At 36.7% G+C, this 25,864-nt stretch overlaps 1 protein-coding gene across 2 annotated transcripts in view; it reads left to right on the top strand.

Annotated features, from left to right (window-relative positions):
* Positions 1–25,864, top strand: part of LOC127968250 (ephrin type-B receptor 2) — a 132,306-nt gene that overhangs the window by 495 nt on the left and 105,947 nt on the right. The window lies entirely within an intron of this gene.

Here is a 25,864-nt window from a genome sequence, read left to right as displayed (position 1 = left end):
TTAATATGCAGTAGGAGCATTAAAACGGCTATTTCACGTGTAGGATACGTGTGTGTGCGCGAGCCATGCTCGAGATTCGCGTCCCTTATTTGTTATCATTTCTAAGGTGAAATATAAAACTCAAACCACTTCTTTAGGCATGCTAATCTTATTTTTCTCTGTTAATATTTCTTTAACACATTCACGTGTTGTTTTGAGCTTCCGTGCAGCGGGTATTCAGAGCTGAAATGGTGATGCTGGACTCAGCAAGTTGGACAATGAAACAGGTTTCAGTGAGCATACAATTACAAAACAACCAGATACAGTCCTTTATTCACACGTACTGACCACACTTTCAGTCCCCGGCAGTTTGAAGGGTCTGTGTCCACTGAATTATGCTCAATGAATTTTAAGTAGGCATTGCTGGTATTACAGGAACCTCTTGTGGTTGTAGTTCTCAAGTTTAATGGTACTTGAGTGTATTGTCATGTAATGGATGAATATATGCATACACAAATCTGGACATTTAGGCTGGACATTTTAAAACTAAGTCGTTTTATTTATGTTTTTGGGTTAAAGGTTTTATCAGATATTTAGCATGCTCAACACACAGTAACAACAGTGTAGATAATAAAAATAATAAAAATATAATAAAACAATTAGAAAATTTGGATACTCAGGCACAACTGTGTTTTAATTAAATAAAATAACCAGCTCTGCAGGACTGCTTTTTCTGTTGCTAATAAATCTTTCTTAAAAAAAAAAAAAAAAAAAAAAAAAAATGGAGCAGTATAAACCATAACTACTTAAACATTATTATAACTTTTTACATTTATGTTGTACTTGACTTTTCAATTTCAGATAGTTTTGAGTATTAATTTGACTAATCATGTCAATTGAATAAAAAGGTTAAAATGTTGAAATATTTTCAGTGCAAAATGTAATTTAAATTGAAATGTGGCAGGCTTTCAATAATGAGTAATATGTACAGTAATTATAATATTAATAATAAAAATTTTTTATTGAATTTTGAAATTTAATGAAGGAATTGAAATAATAATAATAATACTAAAAAAATGTTTCTGATTGAGCACTAAAAGGTTTTTTGACCTTTTCTTTTTTGTTATGTAAATTTTGTGTTTGTCACTGTCTTCATTCTACATAAAAGTATAAATGATGATTTTGTTCATTGTTTTCTACAGTTTCAATATTTTGTAATGAGTGGATTTTGACAACTATATACAGTATATTTCACACTCACCAGAATTAACGATGGAGTGTGTATGTATGTGCGTGTGTGTGTGTGTGTGTGTGTGTATATATATATATATGTGTGTGTGTGTGTGTGTGTGTGTGTGTAAATGTATGTAATATTAGTCATTATGTCTTAATGTTTTTTCCCCCCCCTTTCTAATCAAGATTTTGTTATTTTTCCTTATGGGTCGCTTAATCACAAACCCATGAGTGATTGGTCGATACACATTCTTACTCTGACTGTCACCCTAGTTTTTTAGCCAATGCTGTTAAAGCGTTGCACTTACACATGAAAAATTAGAGTTGAAAAAGAGGTCAACGCTGCCTCGACCTTAAAAACAAATTGATGGCCGGCAGTAGTGGAGATGGGTCTGTGAGATTTGACGTCATTTAAAGCCTTATACAACAGTGTTTATTCTCCTCGCTAAGTGTGTAAATTCTCGTGTAATTTTAGATGTTTTATTTCGGTTGTGATGTGGTAACTCAGATACGTTTTGCTGCCCGTTCTTTTCTGTTTAATGTATGTGTACTTGTCTGTGTGAAATATATAAAACGTATCGTAGTGAAACTCAAGATATAAGATTCTGTTTCTCTTGAGTCGGAGACTTCTTTAGTATTAGAATAAAGTGCATCAAATGCTTTATTTCAAGCCCAAGCGGTAATTGCATTAGTGAATTTAGTCTGATTTTTTTATAATAGGTGACCATAAAATATTGATCCGCTCTTGATTGTGTTTTTACATCAGATGATGCTGCCAGTCTTAGGGACTTTGAAGCTTCCCTCATTTTTTTATTTAAAATGTTTTAATGTCAGCTTGCGTTATGCAGATGTTTGAAGTCACAGTGTAATTTAGTATTAGTTGTTGTGCCTGTGGCACAAGAAATGTATTTTGTGTCATTTCTCTATTTCAAAGTCAGATTTTGCTTTCCACCCCTTTTTTTCTGTTCTGCTTTGTTTCTCAGTGGCTTCAGTGTAATTACACAATGCTATGTGTAGGATTTTAAACAAATACATTTAAAAATTATATTTTTTACTGTATCCGCTGGATTTGCATTATGTGATTTACATACTGTATCACAATTAAATGCTTGATGGTTTTAAAATGCTATTAAGCAGGTTATCTATAGGGCCGTGGTCAAGCTGCATTTTGTTTACCACATCACAGTTGGCGTCTATTGTAAGTAGGACACCAGTCGTACAAAAGATTCCTCGCTATTTCAATATTCCCAGCATGCATTCCATTTTGCTGTCATAATGTCATGATACAACGTGACTTCTCTCTCATCTTGAGACGTCCCATATGCAGCTGCGTCTGTTCCCATACTGTATACAAATATCTGAATGCTGATTATATATTAACGTGCTCTCCAACATGACGAAAATGTTTAGACATTTGTCTTTAGTAAGTTTGCGCATAATATCTACAACCTTGTTTTGTTCAAGAGTAAAAATAGCTTGTACAGCTGGGTTTAATAAGGGCCTTGATGATAATGTAGTATTACAATACTATTTTCATGACTTGTGTACAGGAGCATTTTCTTTTTAGTTTCTGCTTTTTGTAATTTATCGGTCAGTTCATCATTGTAAAGCTATCAAAATATTTCATTTGAATTTCATTTGATTCTCAGAATTTTCTTTTTTTTTTTTTTTGCTCATCATTTTGTGCTAGTGCAAAGTTTGTTTCATCTAAGCTTTTCACAATCTATTTCAATAACACTAAACAACAGAGAGAGGGATAATTAAAGCTATTGTTTGTTAACATAGCCATTTTAGCCCTCATATCAACACTTCCACTTTGAAATGCCTGCCAAGTTTGAATAATCTGCTTTCAGATGTAAATGCGTCCCGTCCGTTTCTAGCTAAACACCGAGTGTGGGCCACTGCAGCATAAGCCGACACATAGCATTACAGTTTTTCATGCTAGTAACAAAAGGCAGAGCGTGGGGTGGAGTGATGGTGATGGAGGTTCAGAAACAGGATTAGATAGAAAGTAAAGCGAGCGACTGCTCTCAATCCTGTGTTTTCTCAGTCCACTCAATGAGCAGATGCAGGGAGCTCGTCTGTACGCCAGCCTCCACAGTGGCGTTCACAAAGAATATGCCTCCATTCAGTGTCTAATCCATGCTGCCCAGGGCCCAGCTATTGTCACTTTGCATGCAAAATTTCAATTAGTGCTGGTACCAGTTGTTTCTCAAGTGAGATGGGTGTCACGTTTCGAGGGAACGGCCGAGGGCTACCTTGACCAAGCAGAAAGTCTGGAATAGCAGAAAGGCTCATGGGAAATGGGCTTTTTTTTTTTTTTTTTTGCAGAAATCCAGCAGCTTTCGACACAGCATGCTATCTTTGACAGTGTTGGACTTGGAGGTTTTTGTTTCACGATTGTGTCACTTCTGCACTTGCTGTGTATCTTAAGCAGGTTCTTGTGTTTGGCAACTGCCTGTGCACTCGGCTATTTAAGAAATTTACAATCTGTTGACAGTCACAAAAGTCGAGTCAGTCTATTTAATAAAACATGTTGGGTGGGGTTTAACTTGTCTTGCTATGTAATTATGACTGGCAGTTTAGCAGAATTTTAAATCTAATTTTAGCAATGACTGCAGAACTTATGCTCATTAGTCCCCATTTCAGAATTTGACAATATCGGTGTGATCCACTTGCACTGAATCTCACATTATCTGTAATTATTTGCATGTAATATACAGTAGGGTTACTGTGGTCTGTTCAGCACTTTTCTGCAAGTGTGTTGAGAGTGAAACTCCCTTTATACTCCCTCCCTATAGAGGTGGATCAGAGGTTCTCTTTACCACATTCCTACCTTCTGGATGAGTCCGAAAAGTAATGTCACTCCATCCAAAGAAAGGGACACACCGCCAGTGAAGAAGAATTCTATATCCCTTCAAACCTCAGACTAAGCCTTGAATCATAGTCTGCGTATAAAATTAAATGTTAATTATCCCAAATTTTGATATTCAACCAACTTTTCTCCCAATCATTTTAATGCTCCACCAATTATACACTAGGCTGATTCGTAGTTATTGAATATTGCTAAATACCTTTTTGGTAAGACTTTACAATAATTTTCCATTTGTTAACTATATTTAATGAATTAACTAACTTTGACAATGAGCAATACTTTTGTTACAGTCTTTATTAATCTTTGTGAAAGTTACAGCTGTTCATTGATGGTCCATGTTACCTCCATAATGTTAGGCCTAATAAATAACATAAATGGATACAACTTTTCATTTTAAATGTTGCAATCAATGCTTAGCAGGGTTTTTCCTGATCTCTAAATGAGGCGGAGGAGTGTGTAGACATTCTTTATTGTTAAGAAAACACTCCAAATCTCATTAAAATAACAAACCATATACTATTGTATTGTATATTGTTCCCAAATTCCATTCTATTTTTTCTATTATCTTTTGTAATGGTTAAATTTAGATTTTATTAATCAAAAGCCATGTCTAATTAATTAAAATCACGGAACTTATACAATGTCACATCAGTTTATTAAAAAAAAAACAAAAACAAAAAAAAAACATGTTTAGGGCCCCTTGAAATCTTTTATTTTCTGTGTTGTAGCATGTCTAATTTTATTTGAATGCATAAAAACAACTTGATTTATTCACAATTATTCTTAAAATAGCCTTCTGTGTTGTGTATTTGGTCATCAGACAAGGGCATAAAACATTTTTCTTTCAATTATTGAAAATTACACTTTTTTGCAAACAAAGAGGATTTACTATTAAAGGGGTCATATGATGCGATTTCAAGTTTTCCTTTCTCTTTGGAGTATTACAATCTGTTTGTGAATAGATAAGATCCCTTTAGTCGCAAAGACTAAAGTCTCAAACCCAAAGAGATATTCTTTTTAAAAGTTAAGATTCATCCATGCCCTCCTTGAACAGGCCCCCACATGTCTACGTCACTCGGCCAATCACAACGCACTGGATCAGAGTACACCTCACTTTTCAGAACGATGAGATTTGTAAATATCAACACGTTCAGAAGGCCGGGCTTAGAGGAGAAACAATAATGTTCAGTATGTGGAAAATAATGTGTTTTTGAACCTTTAACTGCATAAACACATTTCATTACACCAAATAATGTTATTTTTTTAGCAACATTATTAACATATTATATATGTTATTTTTCCAAATATGAACTAAAAGCTCTAGTGACCCTTGCACGTGACTGCCTGCCTGAGTTTTGTCGACAACCAGAGGTTTGCACAACATTTGGCGTAGGCAGCCGCCTCATAATTCTCTATGCAGGAAAATCCTGCTTAGTATTTTGTTATTGTTAGTTTATGTTGTTAACTGTTATTAATTAATGTAAACAAATGGTACTTTTAGTGTTACTGAAAACTACATTATTTTTCCTAGCATTCTAGTTTGTTCTTTGACATCAAATTGATAACTTCTTCTTGGTTCCTCTGACTACCAACCCTGATTGACAAAAGTAATTACAATTTATTCTCTTACTATATATGATTATTGAAATGTAAGATAATGGCCAGGTATCATATATTTGGCACTTAAATTCACATTTTGAAGTTGCCCAAATTAGTTTTTTCCCCCCACACATGTACAATAACCTATGGGTTGCAGATATCAAAGGGGAAAAATGAATCGATTGAAATTGCATTTCTTCTTTTAATGCTCATTTAAAAATGTCTAGCTTGTGCTTATCTGAACAATGTCTGAAACTTTGTATTACAAACACTTCCTGTGTTTATTTTTTTTGCTCTTCATGATGAATTGCTTGTTGTCTCAATGTTGGGGTGGATAAAAAAATATACTTAGCTATTTCTATGCTTGTTTACACATTATCTCAAAGCTGGAGAACCGTATCCTTTACTCATAACAATAACATGGCAGTTTTACCATTACCTGAGCTTGGCTGACTTTAATGTTTGTGTAGAGAGAGGACAAATGAGGGTCTGCTACAAAATACGAAGGTCATGTGGGATTTTCTAAAACAGCTAAATGATAGCTGTGTTTTTCTACGTTGAGGTGATAATTGTTTCAATCTGCAGTACAAGACGAGGCTCAGGCAGTGGTTCAGTACAGAGCTAGAGAGACTTTACATATACATATTTTAATCACGGCATACTTAGATCATTTAATCTATGTTCGTGCATAGATTAATGCATCCTAATCAATCTGTTTATTTACATCTAAGTGCTTACTGGTGGATCAGAATGGCTCTTTCTCATTCCCATTGGCCTAGTTTGCGAGAACGTTTATCTTTACTGTAACCAAATGCAGAGGAAACTGTCTCCTGCAATTTACTAAGCATTCTGCAAAACACATTCAAAATGAAATATGTAGGCAGTCCTTTACTCCTTTGAGCTGTGAGCAATGCAATTAGTCATGCATATGTGAGCTTCCATTGTTCGGTCTATGTTTTTGTAGCCATAATAATACGCCCAGTTAAAAGGTGGTCTTGGGGGATGAACATCCCTCATACACGTCATACTGCAAGTGATCCTAGACCTCAAGCATGTTGTAACATCACATGGAGTATGTTGGATGTCACATTTATGATGTTGGAGTATTTCTTTATTTCTTTATATTGATTTTTGTTCAGTTCATATAGACCCCTGAATGTGATTTTTACTGTACATTAGGCTTGTGGCACTGGGAGTAATTTAGCTAATTAAGTTTCAGTTGTCTTTAGGGTCTAATTAAAGGAGCATAATTGCATAAAACCAGACCTTGTCTTGTGCAAGCAAGACCACTTTAACCACTGTTACATGACCATTGGTATTTTTGGGAATCGAAAAAGTTTAACAAATTAGTATACACATCAATCACTTTTTAATAGCATTTGTGATAGCTGCAATCCTATGCACTTGATACTGGAATATTGGATCATTGTCACATTCACGCAAGTAGCCAATTATAAAATTAGGGCAAAGGAACAAACAAACAAGCAAATGAATCATCCTGCCTGCCCCTGTGATGAAATGCAAATGATTCTTAGATGATGTCATTAGTACTACCTTTTCTATTGATGTCAAAGGCATAATTTACTATTAAATATTAAAGTTCAACATTTACTCACCCTCATGTCATGTCGTTAAACCTGTATGATTTTCTTTCCAAACAGTAAAAGCCAATAGTTTTATTTTTACTTAATTCTGTTTTCCATTAATTTTCTGGATTCCATTTTAATTGTTTCATTAAAAATGAATAATCCCAAGCATCTCTAATTAATTAATTTTATAAAGAAATTAAGAATTATTATTTTAATTGTCATTATTTGCCCAGAAATACTTTTGTGTTGTGTATTTATATTTTTCTGCTAAATAAATTCAGCTAAATATTTATTATTATTTTTTTCTTGTAAATATTCCTAATTCATTTTTTTAAATATTATTTCAATGGGTTGCTGTGGAGACCTTTAGGTTTGTATTTGTATATGTTAAGATGATAGTTTTTCTCAAAAGTAACAGTAAAATGCTGAAAACAATGGGAACATGGTATGTGTATAGTAAACGAAACTGTGCAACTGCACCATTTATTCATGCAGAACATGCAGGATTCATATTTAAATGGTATTTTTAACAGACATTCGACGTTATACAGTAAATTAAATTTTTTTATGATTGGACTCCGTGATTCTGTCCGCGTTTTCTGCATCGCGGAAATCATAGGGCCCTAGAAAAAGTATTAGAGGTTTGGAATGACACGAGGGTGTGTAAATGACACTTTTCATTTTTGGGTGAATTTTTCATTTAAGAACAATTTTCCTGAGCTAAATTTGTGAAAATGTTGTGTTCTTGCAGTAGGTCAGACCTTGTTCGCACAGACTATTAAACATCTGCCTTCCATCAAGGCGTTCAACAAACACAATTCCTCTGAACTGGCGCAGCGCTGCTCTGTGTCTCCCAGAGTACAGTCTGTCTTCAGAGATAAAGACAGGCTGATTGCATCCTCATCTGCATCACAAAGGGAAGCCGCATTCACCTGAACTGCTGCACACACTTGACGTCTCCTGGCATTTCCGCAGCCGCAACGTGTCTGCCAGGTTTTGACTGCATACATCCTCTCTCTCAGTCTGGGGGGCTGACGGCTTGACTTTTACAGGCTCCTTGGGGATGTGACCCACGGTCCTGTTATAACTCAGCCTGATGTTATTGCTTTCATCCTTGTCAATGGCAAACACAGCAACGGTCTCTGACCACTGTGACGCTGACTCTTCCATTGCACAGGGCTGGGTCACAACATGCACTCACAAACAGAAAGCTCCCTCATCCTAGAAGTGAGTGCAAGGGTCTCTGTTAGCCACAGGATGCCTTTCTGTTTTTTCACTGCGCCCAGACTCCTGAATGCTGTGATGGATGCCTTGCAGTCTTTGTCCCACAGAGGACTGTACTTGTTGAGAGGCAAATTCCTGCTATTTTCATAATTAAACAAACTGTGAATTCTCTGCATTCCAGTCAATCGAACTGTAGGCAGGGGAATAAGCAGCCAAGTTGGGTTAATTTGCTTAAGTATAAACATTCATTGATTGCTACCGCAGTATTTTGCCTTGATGCCTATTCCTTCCACACTAGTGCTGAATTACACTCCTCACTTGGTTGTTTTCTGCAAGAATCAGACTAGTTTGGCAGTGCAATGTGAGCTGGAACAAGCGCAGTTTTGGGCTATGTGTCAGCCTCCTCCTTACAGGATTAACACCCGGACTCCATTCCCAAGCCACCTGTGACTTTTTCATGGCTAATCTAAGTTTGCATGCTATGGCCCCTGTGGTGACAGAATTATGTTGAAATAATATGTAGGGGGTCCAATTGCCACTTTCCTGTTTCGCTTAATAAAGTACAATTTGAAATTAAATACAGCTATTTGACTTCCCTTTGCTTGTGTTTAGAAATTCTGCATTAGTGGATGCCCAGGCTGTTTTTGACAGGCCGAGCTAATCAAAATTACCTGTCGCTGAAAAGCTAAGTGCACCACAGAGAAAAAAGTGTTACCATGGAGCTATTTGTTTGCATATAATTGCATTAGCTTGGCACCGAGGGAATTAGCAGAGATAATTGAGCGATTTGGCCCATAGCTGTGACTTGACTGCACTCGGAAAGGGCGGGCGGGGTAATCCTCTGTTGTATTCCTATTAATTCATAAGTAATATGAACCCATCAGAAAGTCTGTGATCCTTTGTTGTTCTGACTTGAAGTCGAGATCACAGCATCATAATAGATGGCATGATTAAATCTTTATGAATTGCTGAATGTTTATGAATTGTATGTTTCCTTACAGCATCTACAGTGAAAAGCCTCACATCGGCCTCTAGAAAAAAAATAGAATACAATAATTTCAAGCTGGAATTGAAGGTGATGGGATCAAGAAGTTTTAAGCCAAAGGCCAGGGGTCACAGCAACAGAAGAGTAATGTTATGTTGTATTATGTGTTAAGCAGCTGCAGTCCAATTAGTTAAGACTGACTCATGGTGGACTGCTTTAACTATTCTTTGAATTATCTCTGTTAAGCACTGTGGTTGGGTTAAGCTTAGCAAGGGGCAGCAGGTGGGTGTGATGGTCAATACAATCAGTGAGCTTCTTTTTTTTTCTTAATAAATGTATCTAGACATTGAAACCCTCTTTTGGAACCCTCCCAAATATTGTCCTATGTACAGTCATAAGGAGACCTGCAGTCAGGGTCCAAATCTAACATTTACCAAGTGCCAAATGCAAATAGAAAATGGTAAACCTGCCAGTTGGCTACTGACCTTATTAAAAACGTTATACTTTTTAGAATATGAAATAGTATGCCTAGTGTTCCTTTAGCTCAATTGGTAGAGCAGGGTTGGGGGTTCAATTTCCCAGGAACACATGATAGGTAAAAATTGATAGCCTGAATGCACTGTAAGTCGCTTTGGATAAAAGCGTCTGCTAAATGCATGAATTTATTTTAATTTAATTTAATGTTCATTGCTTTAAACCAAGCTATAAAATGAAAACAATCACATGCCTTCATGTTTTTGTGTGACAGATGCAGTTTTATGTATGATAGACAGAGAGTGGCTGATCTTGTTTAAAGTTCTGTTAGTGATGTCTTGCTCTGTGTTTTTGCAAAATGATGGTAAATACAGTTTCATGGCCTACTTAAAAAAATATTTATGGCCATGCATTTTGTCAGTTTTACCCATTTACTGGCTGGGGTGGCAAAAAGTTAATTTTGGATCCTCATCAGCATTCATTTATTCAAAGACATTAATTTGACGTTCCAAGAAAATATGGATAAAAGATGTCTTTCGAACGACAAACAACTCATTATCTGAGCTTCAACACATCAATTAGAGTGCAGCAGCAACAATCAATGGGAAATATAAGGCCTCAACAATGAAAGGTCATTTTGTTTCTATTTTCAAATGCAGACACATTTAATCGGAAAATAGCTTTTGGAATCAACTCTTCAGAAATAAAAGGAAAGGACAAAGAAAACACATTGCCAATTTTTTAATATTATTATTATTTGGAGTGTGTCCGATATAGATTTTTCTTTTTAGTCAAGTTACTGAGATATGTGTCCGCTGGGATTGGTTAAACAATGTCTGGAAAAGCTGTATCCATGAAGTAACACTGCTTGCAGAAACAGGAGCGCAATATGTGGTATAGCAAAGAGTGATTACTATTTTCCATACCTTCCACCAGCTCTACCTTTCAGATAATAATCATCATGGATCATCCAGGCAGGCAGCTGGAAAATCTATACAGCCTCCCAAGGGAATAAATGTGAAGAGGAGGATGTGACTGAGGCGGTTTTATGAAAATGAATAAGTCATGTGATGGCGTTAATGTGCAGAATGTTATTTTTCACACTGCATATGTTGAATGCCGATTTTATCTGACACTAACACAAGATGTCATGTGCATGGATTTAGCTAGGCTGTCAGTTCGAAGCATTACCCACAATCCATCAGCATCACGCTCAGCCACAGTGACTGTGCAAATACACTGCAGGGCAATGACTTTTACGCTCAGGTCATATAGAATAATCTATAAATGAGATCGATTCAGTGTGGATTTTATCAGTGTTTTCATTGTAGACATCTCTGCCACCTGCGCTGTTCATCACGAGTCAAGTGTGCCTAATCAGTCTAGGAAAATAAACAATACCACCCAGCCAATTTCCCCTGTTTATGATACCCCATCCCCATAGGAGTGGCCCAGCATATCAATTACAACATTGAGCGACCTGATTTCTCCTTTGTTCAAAACCCTTCAGAGTCAAAATTGAGAAAACACAGCTCTGTGTTTGATGAACGAGACTTACGCCGGCTTGACTGTCATACGTTTAGATCTTTTAAGACTTGGCTCTGTTAAGATTGTATTAAGGTTATTCTCACCCTTTAAAACTCCTTCCTTTGATTTCTCGCCATGTGCCGTTTAACTAGTCCAAGTAAGTAATTTATATGAAACAGAGCTTTTCTTTGTGCTCCCTTTTGGCAAGGTGGCTATGCGTTATATTAATCAGTCTAGGGGTATTGTTTTTTAGTTATTAGCTAAATTAAACAGTAGCTGTTGATTAAGCGAGAACATAAATCTGCATCTGATGTTTCTGGTGGGCTTAGAGTGAATTATTAAGAGCCGCCCCCAAAACTCAACATACATTGTAGAGTCGATGACATGAAGGCGTCTTCCCACTGCAGGCCTGCCTCTTGATACATCTGCGCTCTCTCTGCGGCCTGTGGTGATGTGTGGCAGACACGTTGCATGTATACAGGAACCATACGAGTAAGTCGATGGCCTTTTTCTCATCAGAGGGGCCCGCCTCATAGAGTGATTGGAAAAACGTGTTCTTGATTACACAGTTTGAGTACAGAACATGTCAGGGTTTTTACCTAAATGTCCCTCTCCTCTATGTGCTGCTAGGGTTTTGAGTGATAGGGCTGGAAGGGCCACTTATTCCAAAAACCCCTTTTGTCGGGGATGAAGAATGGGCCCATGCTTTTTTTGAAACATACCGCTCTTTGTGGTTCGGGCTGTTGCGTGGTGATATATGGCTGCCGGAGCACCTGCAGGATCAGACTGGGAGTTGGATTAGTGCATGAGGTGTGAACACCAGGTCAGGGGCACAGCTAGCCTTTGAACTACATGGCCACACCTCAACTGTATCTGACATATAGTCAGGTGACTCAAATTATCATACCGATTATTGCTCATTATGCTTCCCTGTTTAAGTCAAGTTAAATGACTGATGTGCTTTGTCTTTAATTGCTGAAAATTGTTGGATAGCTAGCACCGAACATTTATTGACATTCACATATTATTGACATTTACGTTTTGATAACGTTTGACACCTTTAAACTTTTTTGGATTTGTATCCTCAGCCCTTTGCCAAGATGGCTGGCACACTGATGGCCTCCATACTTTTCAAAAGCTTTTGAAATGGTAGCAAACAGATTGTGCATCTGTCGTTTTCTACCGTGGTCTGCCAATTTGTTGCTGCCTCATACAGACTGCTCATTTCATACAGTGGTATAACCTATTGCTTTACAAATCAATCTGAAAGCCTCAGCTCAGAAATTGTTCAATGAAGTAAAAAGCCTGTAATGGAAAGGGAAATAACAACAAAAAAAGGAGGATTTCTTTTTGGTTGCAGATTTGGTTTATTTTTAGTGTGTAGCCGCAGATTTATCTTGCACTATTAACTTCATACTTAGGAATAAACAAACCATTAATGATGTCTAAAGCATAACTTCTGTCTTTTAGAGCCTGCAGATAAGTTAATACTACCCCAACAAATGCCACTTTAAATAAAAAACCTTTATCACATTTGTCTCCATTGGACCATGTGTCATTGTTCACTTTAAAGAAGATGACTGAAGTTTATGTAGTTTGATAGACCTAGGAAAATTTCATTTTTTGACAATATAAGTGTGAATTGTCTTCCTTTTCAATTGTAGTCAGTTGTCCAAAGTGCTGAGTCAGCATCAAATAAAGATTTAAAAATAAAGCTCATACTGTTGGAACTTGAAAACAAATGGGGAAAAAAATTAAACACTGATCCAACAAAACTCAAAAACATTGAAAATATTTATTGTGCAGTTCAAAATGGCTTTAAAATTGCATCTTCAGACTTTTCCCTTGAGAAAACTGCTTTTTTAGGCCACAGTTGCTTATTTATTGGTCATTGTTGAAATGCTGGAAATGAAAAAGCCATGCAACACATACTAAAGTATAGGTCTGCAAAAAAACAAAAAACAATTATAATAGTGGTGTTCATCTACATCTAAGCTTTTGTTGACCACAGACAGCCATTATGACATCCCCATTAGCTGAATCTATAAATTTACTGACAATGATGTGCTGACATGCATGCAACAGTTGGCATATGGTAGCTGTCCATCATTTTTAATTAAGCAGTTAAATATCACTCTTCATGTAGTATTTGCAGCCCTCTAGACACATGTCCCATTAGTCAGATATATTGGTCAGATACTATTTTTCATGTGTTTAACATATGTAGTGTACAGCATCAGACACTGCTGCCTAAAGTCATTAGAAGCCAATGAGCCTTTCTCATACGCATTTTAAAAGCAAACATGTGCTTCACTGCACAAATGTACTCTGTTTGTGTATTCAAGACTGTTTCCACGATGCAGTGCTCTATGAAAAAAACCTTTTTAGAAGGAAAGTCACTTATTGGGTCATTTTTGATTTTTATCAGCCACATGTTACTTGCCAACAGTAAATTGCATTCAGGTTCTTCCATCCAAGTCATCAGTCAAGACTATTAAATAAAGACCTTTTCAGACCAGACAAACATTTGTTCACAATACTCTCTGTAGAGTTCAAAACGATTGATTTCACATTGTTGATTGGTTCAGTTTTACAAACTTGTATCATTTCTATAAAGTTCCAGTATTTGCTATTTAACGGTTCTATTAGAAAATTAGCCACACATTCCAGAATAATCTGATCATTATAGAAACATAAGGGGCTGAAGTAGAAAGTCAAATAGAGTAACCCTAGCCTGAAATCTTGCATTTTAAGAAATGTTACTTAAAACAATGTTACTTAAAACAATGTTATTTAGCCTTTTTATAAACTGTTTTTCCTTTAACGACATTAGATGGACATTAGTTTGTTTTTCCAATACAGTTTCTGGAGGCATTTGTCAGGAATATAGTTTTTAAAGGATAGCTAGTTCAGAAATGCTGGCATGTACATGCATACACAAAATACAAATTGATTTTCTTTAAACTCATGCAGCATCAAGTGGTTCAGATCACTCTTAATGAGCTTGATGATAAGCACATGTCGTTGGCATAGATCTTCTGCACGTCATAAATAATGCCTGCTTTTAGAAGGCCATGTTTTTTGAATAATGGATGGAGACCTTGGTTGGCAGCACTCCTGCTTCTCCTAATGGATCCATGTTTAACCTTTTTATCCTTTGGCAAGTTCAAAACACTCTAACAGAACATTCCGATGGGAAGCTGGCAGCCCAGGGAAGCTAGGGTAAGGTTGGTCTTTTCTAAATTCAGGGAGCCTATTGTTTAATGGTCTGGTTTACACTCCACTCGAGAGGTGAAAACTGCTTCAGGTGTGAACACAAAGAATCTACTCATTAGATTTTTTCTTGCACTGTTTTGGTTTGCTGCTGGCACCCTCTAGATGGCATCTTCAAATCCTTAAAACCAAGAGAAGAGAAGAGTCTTAAGCTGCCTCACTTGAGTTGTGTGGCTGGAGGGCAATGCTCAGTGACCTCTTAGAAAACACAATCCACTACACTCCAAGATGGGCACTCAGCTGCCACCTCAATCTCCATTGTTGGGTCTCTATCCACTCTCTGTTCTTTGGAAATCGAGCTCTTTTCCGCCCTCTCTTTCTTTCACATTCAGTCTTCTAGGGAGGAGAAACAGGAGACCGATCTAAGTGAAACTGCTCCGTTGCTTCTGTTTTTTTGTTCTCATTCTGCTTATGTAAAGAGTGAAATATTAACAGGGCTAGGCCGATGTGGCTGGATCAATGCGAAGGAAACATTACTTGTCATTCTGCTTTGTATTAAGACCTCATCAGTGGCAAAAGATTTAAGAGCTTTGGCTCAAGATGTCGGTTTAGAACCGATTTCGCCCAGGGCCATCGAGGAACATGTGTTCGCTTTGAGGGACTGGAGCCAGATGTGGGAGTCTTAGTGCTTCAGGTTTCCTCTCACCTTCCATGTGTTAAAGCTGCCAGACAGGCAAATGAACCAGAAAGGCAATTGCACAAAACAAAGGAGAGAAAGCAAGAAGGGAAAAAGAGGAGGGGACCAAAGAAAGAAAGAAAGGAAAAAGGCAGGCCCTGTTCGTCCTATGGGGTTGCCACATTCCCAGTCATGGCTGTAGAGAATTGTATTTGCGCGTGTGTCGGGAAGGATTACAGGTGGAGAATGACAATCATCCAGGCTCCACGGCAAACCTGCCTGCTCTTTCTCGTGTGTGTGTGTGTGTCAAGCAAAACAGCGGAGGGCCTTCCTCCTGAGAAAGGTTTAGACGCAGGGTTGAAATCCTCCTCTAGGGAAGGGTGGTAAGAACACGCACTGTTCGATCAAAGCACCCTGTGAATTAATTAACTCACCATGCATTATTCAACACATTTTCAACCGCTATAGTCATAATAGTGTTTCTCCACTCCTCTGGGGAACAAAAGAACCCACATTATGTCAGATAATGCAGAGGCATCCGTGGTCTCCAGAGGAAACTGCCCAAAGATTTGTTTCTGCCTGTGAAGTGCAGTCCTCCTGTTTATGAAGAGTTGGGGGGTTCTAGCACGTTATCACCGAATTACATATTTTCATTTTAATATTATATATATATTTTTTTTTTGTTCAGATGTTTACATTAAGTTATGCTATGGGAAAGATGAAAATTCACAATTAGCTCAAAAACAAAGTGATTAGTCTGGCCAGGCAGGGCTATTTGTCTTTCTGTGTGTTATATTCTGTCTTGTGTATGAATTAAAATTCTGATTTAGCATTGTTTTCAGTAATGTATACATGCATAGTTATTAATCATTCTCCTTGTTCATCTTATTTATATTAGCAGTCCAACCCCAAAGAATAGTGTATGATATTCTCACATTTTACACACACACACACACACACACACACACACACACACACACACACACACACACACACACACACACACACACACACAGACACACACACAGACACACACAAATGATTAAATATCCTCTGATAGGTCTACATTTTTATAAACGGAATATATTTACCTTTCACAGCCATGCTGATTGTATCATGGCAGATTCACAGAATGCAGTCTAGTTTTTGTCAGTCTTTCTTTGATGGGCAAACAGCTAGCGTCTGGTTTCTGTTTCAGGTTCGCTGCCTTTGACACGAAGGAGGAAGAGAACATAAAACAAAATCAACAGGTTCCTCTCTCATCCTGGAATCTCTTTTGCCCTGTCTTCCATTGATAATGAGACTCAGACATCACCATGTCCATGTCCAGAGAGCAATAGATTTATCAGCCAAGGAAATATTTTGTAGAGGATATGAATTCTGGATGAGAGCTCTTGACTTATTCATACAGCTCAGCAAAGAAAGGATATTGGCATCTTGATTCATTTCTGAGAACATAATGCTCACAGCTTTTTGGTTCTTGTCCAGAAAAAACACCTCCCTTTGTAAAGAGTAATTGAGAGTCTTCTTCATGTGTGGTATAGGTTTTCATTTGCTAGACCTATGCTAAAAGCTTTTCAGTATTTTTCAGTGACAAAGTAAGCATTTTAAAACTCACAACTAATGAGTTTTGGCAACAGAATAAAGTTTGCCCAATTGTTTCACCCTTTGAGGGGTTAAACTTTTTCCTTGTTACTCATCATCCACTTCATTTTGAAGCCTCTGAAAATATTTACAAATTAATTCCTCTCATGTTAAATATAAGACCTTGACGACAGCATTTTATTAATGTCACAAGTTTCAGTATGCCGTTACTTCTGTGTATGTTGCAAAAAAGTTGTGTTTGCTCAGGCAGCTTGAGTAATTGTTCAGGTGTGTGTGCTAATATGGTGTGGTATGTCCTCATATTTCTCATAATTATAAGACAAAACTATGGGTTTTGCACTCTTTTTTGCGAATTGCACAATTTTGACACTTTGAACCCTAATGCCAGGCGTGTGCCAGGTTATAATCAGTAGGTTATCAGTCAGTAGGCTACATTCGTCCTCGAATGTTTTTAACTGCACCTGTGGGTTCTTTTGCAATGTAGAATGAGTATAAGCCAAAATTTGTTTAAATTTTTTTTTTTTACTCAATTTTTCTTACAGCATATCCTCATGTGTATTATTTAGTGATGAATTGGCAGTTAACGACTGAGCCAAAGGACAAAACTCCAGTGTCTTTCCATATTCCACTATGTTCTTCTCTCAACTTGCTGAGAGTTGATACTGTACTTACCTCTCCCGTCTCAGTGTGTGCACTCAATCGATGTAGCGCGCAGCGCCACTATGCTAGCTTAGTACCATTAATTCCTTAGGATCCAAACAGGTTAATTTATAAGCCTAAGCTAAATGGCAGCATAGTAGGGCCGTGCGCTACATCGATTGAAATTGGAATATAGAAAGTAGGGATGGGCATTCAATTAAAATTTCTTAGTCGATCGTCGGGAGAATTAAAGACCGACTATCGTTTAATCATTAATATTTTTTATAATATAATTAATTATTTAATTTTTATAATAAAAAATGCAATGAATACAAAAATATATGTTTTTCCTTGGTGAGACCTTTATTACAAGATCAACTTGTGGCAGACAGTTAAACTACGTTCAAGCAAACCGAATATATATGCGCGTGCATATGTGGTGCTCTAGAGCAGCGGAACCTGCATCTGCGAGCCGGCGTTCTTAAACAGAGACCTCATTTGTTCCAAAATAATAATAATGATGATAAAATAATCATGTTAAACAATAACATAAAAAAAAAACATAATAATACTTAGATCTGACAGGATTTGTCAAAATGTAACTCAAAACTATCCAAGCCCGAAGAAAAGGCCAGATATTAGCCTTCCTAACAATTATGCTAACTTAACAAATTATGCTACTTTAAGCCTCGTGAAAAATAACTAACTTTAGTAACTAGCATACAACTTCTGCACGAGTCTACAGATTTTTGTTGAGAAATATAAGCATGTTGACATGATCTGGGGTCAGACGCGACCGCAACCTGGTAACCGTCAGTCCAGCCGCCGAAAACACCAGCTCTGAGGGAACTGACGTTGCCGGGATGCACAGGTACATCATTTGAGTCATGGCCGTGTTGTACTTATACACGGCATTGCAATGTTTGCAGTTAACTATTTCACTTTTTAAATCAAAATGGTCCCACGCCACACTTCGCCGTGACCTCTTCATGATTATTCTTTTGAAATCAAAACGGAAGATCACAGATAACCGTGTAGGGTGTCAAATATTGCACCCTGGTGGTAAAATGTTTAATTGCTGCCACACAGTGAAATTCATTTAATTGCTTCAAGACTGACACTACGCAACACAACCTGCATTAGATAAAAAAATTGCATTAGATAAAAAAATGCATTAGATTTATCGATAACAAATTAACGTGATCGAAGAAATTCTTAACGATCAATTATCGATCATCAATTAATCATGCCCATCCCTAATGGAAAGACGTTGGAGTTTTCCTTTAATCAGAATAATAAATTCTTAAAGTGATTATACTAATCTTCAATAGCTACAACTTTACAATGACAAATAGGCTCAAGTTACTGTATGCATTTTAAATAAAATATATAGAGCAAAGTGTCAGAGTTGATCAATGTAATATTGACAGAGATCTTTTTTTTCACACTGTTGTGCTGTGCAGAAAAACAGAACTCCTCAAACGTATTATACAGGAGACATTTCAGGCTCTCAGTCTTTCAGTCCATGACAAGTTCACCTCGACCTCTGCCTTTCTCATTTTGTGGGCTCAGAGACGGCTGTTCGAATCGAGATAGATTGTATATGCAGGGCTCAGGTCTGGGAAATCGGGGACTCTCTGCAAACAATAATCAACTATTTTTGTTGGAAAGCAATGAGTTCTACACAAGCATACAAAACTGCTTTCTCTGTCAGCAGTGCATTTAATATGCTCATTACTCAGGTCCGTCTTGGCATACCAGAGCAGGGCAATGCATTACACTTATCAAATGTGTTCAGAGCATTAGCTGTGTGCGGAGAAATCATTTCTAGTTTTCTAATTAAGACTGGAGTTGGAATGCATCTTATACTCTCTGAACCTCTCCCCATGGTGCCTGATGATGGATGGCAAAAGAAGTGATGGACTCTTCATAGATGTGGCCAACCTTATATTACCTCTGCATTAGGTAAGCGAAGACAACTCAAACCAGATGTGTTGTTCTTTTAATTTACAAAAGGACCATCCTATGAGTTAATAAGTTCTCACTCGAAGATGCAGGGCGCTTGCGCACACTTTCCAATCATTCACCCTCATCTTATCCTGTCCTTATCCTGTCCTAGATGAGCTTTAATCTTTAAAATTGGTAGAAATGAATATGATGGCTATTGTTTTTTTTTCTTTCTTTTACCTTTGGCAACTCTAGCTGGCACTCAACACCTCAGTTGGCACAAAAATTGCTATAGAGAAAAAGTGGAATGGATAACAAAAAGTAAGTTCAGTCAGGACTGAAAGTTGTACTTACTTGACTCTTCGCCTAGGGCGCTGGTAATGTTTCTGCTGGATCTAATCCAGCACTAGCGCTCTATGGCATACTAGCCTACAAGGATTATATGTGTCAGCCTTGTTGTTGCAATGATCTGTTTTCCCATTGATTGAGAGGAGAGAGCGCTAGAGCTTAGGGTGCTATTCATAGTAAGTGTTTGAAGTATCGGCAGAAATAGATGTAAAACCCAAGGCAGGGATTCTTCTTTTGTGTGTCCTTCCAGGTTATTTGCTTAGAGTGCTTTTTGAAGTCACGATTAAGGTGAACAATGGCCTTATTTTCGAGAATGGTGAGGCTCAGGCGTCAACGTCCTAAACTGATTGGCTGGGGAGCTGCTGGATCATTTCAGCCCCATTTTGCATACAAACATGAATTCATGCGGTAAGACACTCTGGAAAGAAATTGAGATTTTTAATCTGCTCTTTTCAAGTCATTATAGACATTTTGGACACTGACGGCTTCATGCGCTAAATGGATTAGATGTTGTTGGGCAGTGTAAGTCAGGCTACAGCTGGATTTCTGCCTGCTTTGGAGATTGGACTCTCTGCTTGACTAGCTCCGTCTCTGATGTCTTGCCGTGGCTCATCTGCACCCTGACAGTGTGGTCCATCTGCCCTGGACTGGCCTCAGAGGCTGTCAGTGCTGTCAGGCTGCTTGGAGCTGTAGATGATTGTCTGGAACATGCAACTCACTCTCACCATCCCCAGATTGTCCTCAGTATGGTATATGATGCACGGCAGTGATTAATGAAGACGCAACATCATGTCTGAGCCTTGGCATGAGCGGTTAACACACATGCTCCAGACATGTCCAAGTGCTCAGTTGGGTGAGACGGGTTCAAATTTATCATGTTCAAAAGAAATATAGAAATATAAATAATTATAGGACAAAATGTCCTGTTGACTATATAGAGGCAATTTTGGTACCATGATTGTTTGATCTTTTTTAAATTAGATCTCCAATTTCTTTTTTCACTCTTAGATGTCAGGTTGATTCTAGCTATTCCTTGGAAGTTTATTTGATGTTTTTTTTTCACTTCAAAGAAACAGAGCTGTGAGGTACAAGAAACCCAAAGCCAGTTTTAAATTCAGCACACCTCAAATAACCTTGATTAACCCTGTCCCCATCATTCGCTGCCAGTGATTGTACCTTCATTCGCAAAATCACACCAGGAACGGCCTGTGTTTTCACAGAAAGCTAGACTTGAATTTTGTCAAGGACTTTTGGTGATAAGTGAAACCTTATGTTCACACATCAAACAAATGCCTAATCATCAGTGATTTGGAGACAGATACATAATACTCGCACTCAGTCAAACCCAATTACATATTCTGTCCCGACAGAATTACATTCAAAGCTGTGACATAAACACCCACCGATGAGGAATGGGAGGGGAAGTGACACCTTGACCTCACTTCAGTGCTGATTGGCACAGCTCGCCTAAAGAATGCCTCCTGCTTTAAGTTTTGATAGAAAAGCAACAAGATTTCCAGTGTAGCGGGAAAGATTTCAGACTTTGCCGCATTAGTTTCCTATATAAAGATATAGCATGGTCTTGCTTCATGCTGATTATAATCTTTTTGTTAGTGACTTTCTGATTCCTGTTGGACAAATGTTGACCAATAGCCAAATAACTATCATTAGCAAAATCATTAGCAACATTGTGCTGTCTAACACTCACTTTTCCTGCTTCAATTAATTCTAGATGAATACAATTTAAGTCTACATTTTTCTCACTGAATGTCTGGTTTCCCCAAGAAATATCAAATTATGTTAAGTATAATGGGTTGCAAACTGTCATTCATATAGACTTTAACAATGCTTTTAAAACTTAGCAAGGATGGATGTCTGTTTTATGAGACAAAACCCATTCTGGTCACAATAGAACAAAATCTATATGTGATTCTCTCAAATGTAGTGAACAGCAGCTGAGGTCAGGAGGATTACTCTGTAATCACTGGCACTGGGCTGCATTCTAAAGCCAGGCAAGCCAACACTTATCGATTTTTGGTCAGTACAGATGCTAAATGTGTTATCTAAGAGAAGTGACCTACAGTAATTTGTGTGCCACAGAAAGACACAGCTGGACTTATTGACAGAGAGTGACTTTATTCAGTCTGAGGAGAAAATATCCTCCAATGAGCCGAACCATTCTCCTTTCTGATCTTTATGCCTTTCAAAGTGACCTGAGAAGGCTTTAAAAGGTATCAAAGAAGATATCTTGATCTCTACATATGGCTAAAATTAGTCTATGGAAACATTTTGACCATTTTATTATTCACCAGGTGAAAATCATGTGTTAGATGTCTTAGAAAATTGGAAGCACACTTCTCTTGAACAAGCCACATGATTTATCATTTATGATGAGTTAAATGTTGAAACCTTATATTTAGGTTTGGGGTGCTCTAAAATCTTTGACTCTCAGAAATTGCGATAACATAAGTGATGCTTGCCTTAAAAACAGCGTTAATTAACTGCAAAGGTCAGTCATAATATTTCATAGGTTATCGTGGTGGTGGTACAAATGCCAACACGAGTGAAATGTCTCATTCTTTGGGACTCATTTCTCTGGCAGTAATTGTACTGTCAGGGGGATTCACCAGGTCGAGCCCTATGTTGGCTCTAAAGCCATCTTTCACACCACTAGAGAAGTGGCAGGGCTGCCATACAATAACTGTAGTCTAAAAATAGGCATGATGGTCAAAGCAAGAGAGGGCTTTGTGCTAGGTGCCAATGGAAGCACAGCAGGATTGCAGTATGCTCTTCTTTTGCAGCAATACAGTGTCACTACTTGTTACAGGTGTTTATTTTGAAAAGATGCAAAAAAGATATAAAGTGTAAGTGCAATTTCATTTACATTTTTGCATTTATCAGATGATTTTTTCCAAGGTGACTTACAGTGCATTTTATGTATATATATATATATATATATATATATATATATATATATATATATATATATATATATATATATATATTTATATATATATATATATATATATATATATATATATATATATATATTATTTTTTTCCTATATATATCAGTACAACTTTAAACAATTGCCATTTTATATCTCTCCTCTTATCTTTCTCCTAAAGCTGTTCTTTAAAGACCTATCAGCAGACTCAAAGACACAGAATGGATCTTCTTCATGAAATAGGAGCTAATATTGTACATAATATTATTCTTTGATAAATGGTCGCATTTAAAGAGAGAATATAAAGATATATTCTAAAAAAACAACAACATGTAAGTCAAAGGCTGCCAGCAGCTATTTTACCAATATTCGTCAAAATATCTTCTTTTGTCTTTGACAGAAGAAAGAAAATTGTACAGGTTTGGTAAATTATAAAAAAAAAATAAAAAAAAATTGTGGATGACCTTTTTCCTGGCAAAACATAATAAATAAATAAAAAATAAAAATGTATATATAATTTTTTTTTATGTCATTACATTTTTATCATAAAAACACACACATATAGGCCTACATACATAAATAAATAAATATATATATATATTTTATTTTTTTTTACCACCAATACATTTCTCACAGTATGGTGTGCTAGAGATGAGGCAGGATGATGAAGACAAAGAATACAATACTTGAATAAATCCACAAAAGGTAAAGCCCAAACAGGATAGGAACACATGCACAAGGAAATTCACAATAACCAACAAACTAGAACACAAGAGACAGGAACTAATATAGTGCAGATAATGAAGGGCAGAAAGGAGAGCACAATGAAGGTGATTAGCTAATAATGAGAACAGGAACATAACCAAATATGGACACAGACGGAGAAACCACAATAAACAGTCCACAGGGGTGTGACAGTTTTTAGTTTTCAGGATATATTTTTACCAAACTTTCTATAAAGATAACTCTCAAATATGTAATAACAGAATGATTTGATATACCATTTTCTTTATGCAAAATGTGTGTAAATGGCAATAAACAGGTTTTCTCATTATATATAATGTATATATAAACTAAATCTAATTTGCTTTTGTAATGTGTTTTTGGGGCAACATGTTGTGAAAAAATAAGTGTTTTAATTTAAATGACAATTACAAAACATTTCCATAAGACTGTCACTGTAAAGCCTTGTGCTCTGTACAGACATCCAGACTTAAAACTGTGGCATGTATTGTATTGTTCACTAATTCACTAAAATAGTATGTCCTCATGTGAGGATGCACGGTCTCAGGAATAGTGTTGTAAAATGACCTGGTACTTTGGTACCAAACCGGTACAAATAAAAATATTATGGTACCAGGTGGTAACGATTACCTGGTCAACCCGGTACTTGATGTGCCATCCAAAAGGTGTGCAGATGCGCTCTCTTCATAAAAGCACTGAGGCATGACAGCATCAAAAGGAGGAAACACACCAACACTTTAAAGAGTGTCTAGTGGTTAGAGAGTTTAACTGCTATTCCTAAGGTTGTGGGTTTGAATCTTGGGCCTGCAATACCGTGACTGAGGTGCCCTTGAGCAAGGCACTGAAACCCCAACTGCTCCCTCAAAAATGGCTACCCACTGCTCTGGGTGTGTGTTCATGGAGTGTGTATGCACTTTGGATGGGTTAAATGCAGAGCACAAATTCTGAGTATGGGTCACCATACTAGGCTGTATGTCACATCACTTTTGCACTTTTTTTGTGTGTGTTTCCCATACATTTATTTATTTGTGGCTCCCGCCATAATATCAAATCTGACCGTCACAAATAGATTTTCCAAAAGGCTTTGACCCTTCATTGAATAAACATGAGCACTGCACCTGTCAAAGTCGAAAAATGTCATAGGGGTTTATATATCACTGTATCTCTAAAGGAATCCGACTGTTTTCAGAAACTTATGGATGTCATTTTCATTTCATCTTATATATATATATATATATATATATATATATATATATATATATATATATATATATGCCACCACAAATAGAGTTTAAATCTGTGGGAAACACATTCTGTTATGAATATTATTAAATATTTTAATTGGAATGTCGGATTAAAATTAAGTGTTATTAGAGTAGTTTATAATAAGCATAAGAGTGGCTAATATAATAACGCTAATATAATGAGCATTAGAATATAGTTTCTTTATTAACTATTTAATGCTCCTATAACTTTTATTAGATTAAAAAAACAGGCATATTTAAATATATGTGTTGGAGAATGTATAAATGGTTAACATTGTGTCATACCAGTCAGAAAAACAGTTCTGGGCTTTTTTTTATTATTATTCTTGGCTTTAAAATAAAATATATGGTCACAATTTGGATTAAATGAAAGTATATTCAAATTTTTTAATTCGCATGTTTTAGTGTTTTGCTTTGTTACCGAAATTGGTACAGAGAACCGTGGATTTACACTGGTATCGGTACCTAATGCTGAAATGTTGGTACTGTGACAACACTACTCAGGAGGATAACTTTAAAATGTATTCAGGACAATAATTTTGCTCTCATTATATTAATAAGGCCCAATAAATCAAGGCAGAGAGGAGTTAAAAAATACTAAAAATAAATAAATAAAAATATGCATCAGTGTTTGACCACAACCATTAAGAAATATTTTCAGTAATCCCAAAATGTTTGAACAGTAATGTCTTAATAATGATTTAATAATAATAATAATAATAATAATAATAATAAAAACCCCAAGTCAGAACTGTGGACTATTATTTAGCATAAGTTTTAACTGTGCTCATAAGGGTATCGGCCAGTCTTTTTTCTGGGCAATGTGAAATGTAGTGGCCCTCAGTGAGGTCCACAAACCTGTGCGATGACTAAACTGTGTGCCATAGTGTTTTCCACTCCATTGCATGTCATCTAGGCTTGATACATCGTCCCTGAGGCAATTATGTACTGGACAAAATACTGACACAGTCTATTATATCCCCCTTTTTTTGCCA

Source organism: Carassius gibelio, chromosome B11 (assembly GCF_023724105.1).
Source record: "Carassius gibelio isolate Cgi1373 ecotype wild population from Czech Republic chromosome B11, carGib1.2-hapl.c, whole genome shotgun sequence".
Lineage (NCBI taxonomy): Eukaryota > Metazoa > Chordata > Actinopteri > Cypriniformes > Cyprinidae > Carassius > Carassius gibelio.
The sequence above is the reverse complement of the archived record's forward strand: the minus strand, read 5'-3'. Positions and strand labels throughout refer to the sequence as shown.